The 7,329-nt window shown below is 42.1% G+C and overlaps 1 protein-coding gene across 3 annotated transcripts in view; it reads right to left on the bottom strand.

Annotated features, from left to right (window-relative positions):
* ARVCF (armadillo repeat gene deleted in velocardiofacial syndrome) overlaps nucleotides 1-7,329 on the bottom strand; it is a 269,995-nt gene that overhangs the window by 173,113 nt on the left and 89,553 nt on the right. The gene's annotated exons all lie outside the window — the stretch shown is intronic.

The raw sequence follows: 7,329 nt of genomic DNA, 5'->3' as shown, positions 1-7,329 counted from the left end.
CACCCTGGGCAGCAGTGAAATTACCCACCCTGGGCAGCAGTGAAATTACCCACCCTGGGCAGCAGTGAAATTACCCACCCTGGGCAGCAGTGAAATTACCCACCCTGGGCAGCAGTTTTTTTCAAGTAGGTTGAGTTACACTTTAAAATAAACAAAATATAATATTTTTCTATCAAATGTATTCTTCCAGCTTAAAGGCTGCTTTTCTGAATGTTTATTTCAATTGTTGAGGGCAGCAAAAACAATTTACGATGTAGAGTTATAGATATCTTGTATCTGAAATCTTCTTGAGCCATCAAACATAAATATTGGCCTAGGGCATCACAAACACCGTTGACTCAGGCAAGGGTCAGACTGAATAAAGCAGGGTCTACTTTTTAGGATAAATAAGCTGTCTATAGGAAGCTGCTATCAATCACCAAAAGGTGGTGGAATGCTATGCCTTCAGCAGAAAAAAAAAACATTTAACCACGATAATCGTCTAATAGTTTTTGAATGCAGTAACGGGGAAATTATATATATATATATATACATATATACACATACATACAGAATGCAAATGTTTTCTCCAACAAATTAATTTCTAACAGTGACCATGGCTGCTGTTGGCATTATTAAGTCTTCAGACAAGTTTTTTGCATGATAAACCAACCATTATACAGTTAATGTCAGAAGTATTTACACAAGTTGTCTTATTAAAGTTGAGCTAAGACCACTTAAAATTTGGGATTTTCTTCCACTCTTGGCAATAAATCGTCACCAAGACAAAGAGGGTGACTCTCCATAAAATGATGACAAAGACCACAATAAAAACCTGACGGGTGTTCTAAACCTTCACCTCTCCATCCAAAAACAAAAAAAGGTTTTGAGCTCATCTCCACTTTAATACAAAGGTCTCATTCACAGACAAGCACAGCCATACAGTTCGCAGGTTAATGGAGAAAACTGCACCAGGGAGGGACAGCTGGTATGTGGAGCCACCTGTTCAACTCCCTGATAGGACACCGCTCCATGCAGCTACACGTTGACTCACACAGGTACAGATGCACCAGTTTGGGTTGGCGTGTAGCTGCCTCCCGCCATTGTTATACAGGCAACTGCACATGACTACATGCACCAGCTGTCCCTTTTAGGGCTTGTTCACACCAAATGCAGACCAGATCTGCATGAGTTTCTGCACACGCAGTGCGGTGTGTTTTGCTGCGTTTGACGCGTTCAGGGCTGTTTTTGCAACAAACAAAACAAAAACTTTTGGTTTAAAATGGGCTTTCAGTGCGTTTGCATGCGTTCCAGAGAAGGTAAAATAGGGCTTGCTGCAGGTTTTTTTTACATGCTCTGGAACTGAACGCTGCGGTGTGAACTAGAGCCCAAAATACCATTGGAATACATTGGACGCAGTTTTGATCTGGTCCGTAACTACTCTGCTCTGCTCCTGGAACGCGCTTGCTATGAACTAGCCCTCAGGCGCAGGTTTCTGTACAGGTGAGCATATCCATGTGAATGAGACCTAAACCTGTCTTAACTAAAGTTACGAACCACTTCACGGGCCACTGAAACCTGCAGAAGTTGCTTCAGGAGAGCAAACCAATCATTCTAATGGCTGAACTATGAGATTCTTCCAGCTGGACACAAGGACGAGCCTGAAGAGACTGTTGTGCCGCTATAGGGCTGTGACCATGGACTATGACCACAGACCACCACCAGAATAGCCGTCATTTTATTGCATTTTACTGTAAACACAATTATCTTCCCTTTCATTACAATGGGCCAATATTGGTCATAGAATAGTTATACTGAGAAATATTACAGGAGTGATGGCTACTTTACAACACACACGGGGACCATGGGGAACAAAAGTAGTCACCCTTCAGAAGGAAGGACAGTGTCAGCATGAATTCCGAGATGATTTGAGGCTCTACAGCTGCGTGATTACACAAAGATAATTTTTTGTTAAATAGTTAGTGTGCCTGGATGTATTTTTAAAAAATTTACGCACGAGTTTAGGATCACTTTAAGCCGGATATTGCTGAAAATATAGTAACAAGTATCCCTACATTTCTCTGCAGTAAAGAGAATCTGAAAACACTAATGCCTTGCTCTGAAAAGCCATCATAAAAATGGCAAAACTGGCACACCAGAGCAACAAATCTTATTAGCAACAAAATAAGAAAAGTGACCAAAAGACAGCTAAAAGCTAAAAGTTAGGACACATAACTCATCTGTCTAGATCAAGTTCCCATCTGTGAGGGCAAAACACAGGGGACGTGAACTACATTTAAAAGAGATCAATAATTTTCATCTAGACTCTGAGACAGAAACATCAGCCAAGAGCATTGTGCCATTATCAATTAGATTTATTATTTTCTTTGTCCATACAAATAAACCTGCATTTCAAATGACGCCCAGTTCAGGCTCATTCACCCGACACGCCCTGGTAATTCAAAAAGCACACCCACCTGCTGAAGTTATCAGAGCAGAATTGAAACAAACAAAAACGCCAATGAGGTCATGTATTTTCCCTAACACAGCTTACAGATACCGAGTATAGACGCTGAAATCTACAAGTTGTAACATATGGAAAAGTTTCAATCAACACTTAGGTGCGTGAAATGCATTGCACGCCATTCAGCAGGTGGAGACAGTCCCAAACCGAGTTCAGGCTGTGCTGAAGACGGACAATGACATTTGTGGCATGCAAACTGTTCCCTGGTATAAAAGGTACAGAGGAATGTGAAGGGCTCATCATCACAAATAAGCGCTATTGCTGTACTGAAACGTCAAATCCTGCCGTCCAAGACCACCTCTGGCATGAGCTTAACTACATAATGGTTTGACATGTACAGACTTAACTAAATAGGCAACCGAGGTAATCCCCTTTACAGTCCGTAATAGAAGTTAGTCCCTTTTACAGAGCACACAAAACTACAAATAATGTAAAAATTATACAGAGGGGTGCAAATCAGGAGTATCTAAACCATATGGACACATTCAGTGAGATACTAAAGCCGGCCAAACACCAGTCATTTATTTCTCATTCAGCCCTGCAAGCTGGATTCCCCCATCCACAACAAACAGCGCGGATAGGGTAATCCCACTACTGGGCTATTGTATTCTGCCAGCGGTGGGTATGCCGCTGTCAAAACACCCAGACAATTAATGCAGCCGATTGGCTGACAATTCTCAGACTGGCAACAACAAAATAATAAATAAAACAGATTGAAAGATTAACTTTTCTAGAATGGAAGGGTGCTGATGGGGCCACACACAGCTCTACGTTTTGAGCACCATATGGCCAGTTTAAGGAGGAACTTTACTCAATTTAAATGTTTCCCCAAAAAAAAAAAAAAAAAATAACTGATAAAGATGGCACCTTCATTGGCTGTAAAGGATAGGAGGTTGCAGTGCCACTTTAATGTGATCCATCAAAACCATCATCATGGGTGAAGATCAGGAAGTATATTCAGTTTACCTTAAGTCAAGTTCTTGTAATACACTGTAGACTAAATCCAGAAAGCACTTTGCACTAAGTGTATTATTAAAGATGGAACGCTCAAGCATATTTAGTCCCATCTTCCACCCCGCGGTGGTTAAAAAAACAAACAAACACCATCACAACTCTACCTATCCATCACCAGTGACACCAATGATGGCCTGCGTCATTCAGCACCTTCCATTGAGCCCAGGCTGTCACGGACACACCCACTAGGGTTACATCATGCCTGAGCTAACAGTACTGCTGCACGATTAGTGCTCCTACATCATTACATCCTTCGGTGATGCAGTAAGAACCACTTAGGCTGGGCAAGAAGCAGAACGACCCTTGACATCACTGGACTGGCCAGAAGACAACGGGAATTAGGTTATGCAATCAAATTTAAGTATCGTAGCTGGAGGATGTGGACAGTAGATGTACTAGTAGCTGTGCTGTTTTACTTTCTCTGCCTTTACGATCACTAATCACATTATAAAGCAGGCATGAATCTCATTGGAGGATGTGAGAAAATTCTTAGTACCAACTTTATTTTTTGTGTAAAGAAAGAACATAGGCTTTCTGTATGCAATATACAAGGAGGCTGCAGTAGGCGTACTTTGGAATTTTTCTCCATCACAAACAGAGGTTCACAACTCTTCAAATTACCAAACAAAAAGCAGTGGGTGGTCTTGTACACCACAGCAATAGAAGAACAAAGTTCAGGGCGAGTAGGACGTGTACCCTGTATACATCTTGGGGTTTTATGTTTAATTTTTTTTCCTGCAGTGTCCCTTTAACAACTTAAAAGCTGTAACAGAAATGTAATTACCAGGAAAACAGCAGTGCAAGCAAGAGTCACATTTAGTAGTAAGAGGTACCGCTGAAGGCAAACTAAAAAAGGGACACTAAACCAAATACCGTACCTTATTTGTGCCACCGCTGCAAACTCGCTCCCGTGATAGACTACAAGCGCATGTTTAGTGTACCAATTTATGTTGAAATTGTAATCCATCATGGGAGTGAGCTTGGAGCGGTGACTACTTTACAACATACACAGACCATGGGGAACAAAAGTAGTCACCCTCCAGGAAGGAAGGACAGTGTCAGCAAGAATTCAGAGATGATTTGAGGATCTACAGACAAGTGATACACAAATAAGATACATTTTTGTTAATAGTAAAGATACTTAATGTATTTTTAAGATTGAACACCTGAGTTTAGTGTCACTTTAAAGCCACACTGCTAACTGTAGGTCCAGCTTCGTCACTGTCTAAATTTACACAGACATTCAAAAGCTAGCAATGTGATAAGATTATGCCTGGGCCTCTATGGCATGATAAAAAAGGAGTTCCAGAAACAAAAACAAAAAGAGAGCAGTAACCCACAACAACCAATCAGAAGTCATTTTTCTGCAGAATAAATTAAATCCCTACAGTCAATTGCCATAGATATACATGTATCAAAACAAATATCATTGCGACACATACATTGTATGCTCCAATAAAACAAAACAAAACCATGAGTAGTATGAAAAACACACCTTTTAAAACTATTTTCCAAGCTCAGGTCACACCACGCAATTAGTCATTCTTTCTCTCCTACACAGTAGCCACGCCACAAACTCTTTTGGAGCAGTTCGTACAAAAAGACAGCTTCTAGAGGGAAAGAGATTTCCAAGGCTGCGGCCCCGCTGGACATCAATTCAAAAACTTTGCACATACCACCTTCCTGTCTAGAAGGACACAGTCACAGAAGATTGTATATACACAACAGTCAGACGTTACACAGCAGAAACATTTGCAAAACGTAACAACCCAACTGCTAAAACTAATACTGATCTATCAGTGGTGGACAAATTAATATGGAGGCCAGGATCCAGCAGGATTATCCAAGGAGCCAGCTCCATTGACTACAGCTAGAGAAAACCTCAAAAAGTTAGTCATCAGCTGTATTTTTTAAAGAGCATTGGCTACCTGGCTCCGGGGATCTGTCCAGCCCTGATAGGAGATAACATATTAAATCATTCTTAGCACCATATATGCCAATTACTTTATTTCTATTTGTAGCCAAAAAGGCCCACACAAATGTTACTTTTTTCATGTTTAGGTCACACCAGGGTTGGACAAATCCCAGGTAGCTAAAAATTCCAGCTGGCGCCCAACTTTTGAGGATCTCTAGTTGTTGTCAATGGAGATGGCTCCTACAAACATCCCACTGGCTCTTGGAATAGACAGACTGGCTCTTGAATTCCATATTAGTCTGTCCTCTGGGTTACACACTTGATAAACCAATCAACTGAACAAAATGCCCAATGGTGACATAAGAAATCTGAAGAGGTATACACAAAAAGAGCACATGAAGCAGGTGAAAATACTTGTGCCGCATACTGTAATAGATCCGTCATTGTCCATTGTTACTCCAGGTGTGGCTCCAATTCTCCGAGAGTCAGAAGAGGTGACATAAATCACACTGCTGTATCAAGTGACAGTAAACGAACTCTATACCATGAACTCATGGATGGTAGGATCACTACATCTGAGGCCCGGCCAGCTAGAGATTGGATACAAGAAAACACAACTGGTCGGTATAAATAAAAGATGGTCAATATTTGAGAATGTCGGATGGCGTGAGGCTGTAGGAGAAAAGAGCATTTCCTATAAATAAGTCACTAATGAGTTTGGTAGTAAAAAAATGAAATGCAAGCCAATGGATGGAGATATTGATCTGCCAAATAACATCACATAATCTCTTCGGCTTTCAAGATATTAAATTACGAAGAGGATGTGGTGACAGAAGCCCACCCTATTATGATGAGGAGCGGCGACATAAATGAGGGGGGGGGGGGATTTTTGTCCGACAAGAGTTCTTTACATATTACTCGATCCAGATTGCAGACTGGGGAGCCTTCAGTGGCACCGTGGATGGAAGAGAAAAGGCTTCTCAGTTTAATAGATGGCTGTGCATTTAAACAAACATGTTTCTGCAAGACGGCACATGAAACAGAATATCCCAGCCACATCCTCAGCACACAAGATGGGCTACACAAATGGATCTGCTTCTGAGCCTTCATGTTCATGGGATAAGAAGAAGAAACGCAGGGTATCAAAAGCAGGCAATGGAACATGCACCCTCCCATCCCGGGCTGCAATTTCTCAGGCAGGAATGCGGTTATCCACTTTGCAAAGTGTTGAAATGAATGCTAACACTTGCAGCAGATAGCAAGCATTATCTATACACAGTATAAAAAGAGCAGCAGACACACCGTCTATGGTTCACGCAGGTTCTCCGAACGTCTGGCTACTGTCATCAGATACAACAAGTAAGGGTTTAGGTCACTGGCAGCCCATGGAGAAATGAGAAAACTGTTCAAGGTGCAGTAACCCATAGCAACCAAGAGATGTCAGTTACCAGCCAGAGCAATTCTACCAGGCAGCTTTGGGTACAGCACATTGCGCTTTGCCAAATTTCATTGGCAGTCCATGGTGCAAGGATAATGTGAAAGGCGCAGTAACCGATGACAACCAAGAGACATCAGTTGAAGTAGACCTTCACTCCCAGGATTTTAGGCCCCGGCAATCCTGCACCCCACACCCCCTCCAATATAAAACTCAGATTTATAATTAGTTGTCTGTATACTTTTTTTGGCCGCATGTCATCGGGGGCCGGCTGCACAACCTGGAATAGACTGCCAGGTTTTGATGACATCAGAGAAGATGGCGGCATGTGACCAGGTTCGTGGTGGTGGATCACAGTAGGACAATGCTGAAGTCACTGGTTGGGGGGTGTATGTTCTGGTGAGAACCCAGCATAACAGGTACAAGGGGGGGGGGGGGCCCTCTACATGGGATCTTTCTGCA

The sequence above is a fragment of the Nanorana parkeri genome, unplaced genomic scaffold (genome assembly GCF_000935625.1).
Source record: "Nanorana parkeri isolate BGI_ZX_2015 unplaced genomic scaffold, ASM93562v1 scaffold260, whole genome shotgun sequence".
Classification (NCBI taxonomy): domain Eukaryota; kingdom Metazoa; phylum Chordata; class Amphibia; order Anura; family Dicroglossidae; genus Nanorana; species Nanorana parkeri.
This window is presented reverse-complemented; position numbering and strand designations above follow the sequence as displayed.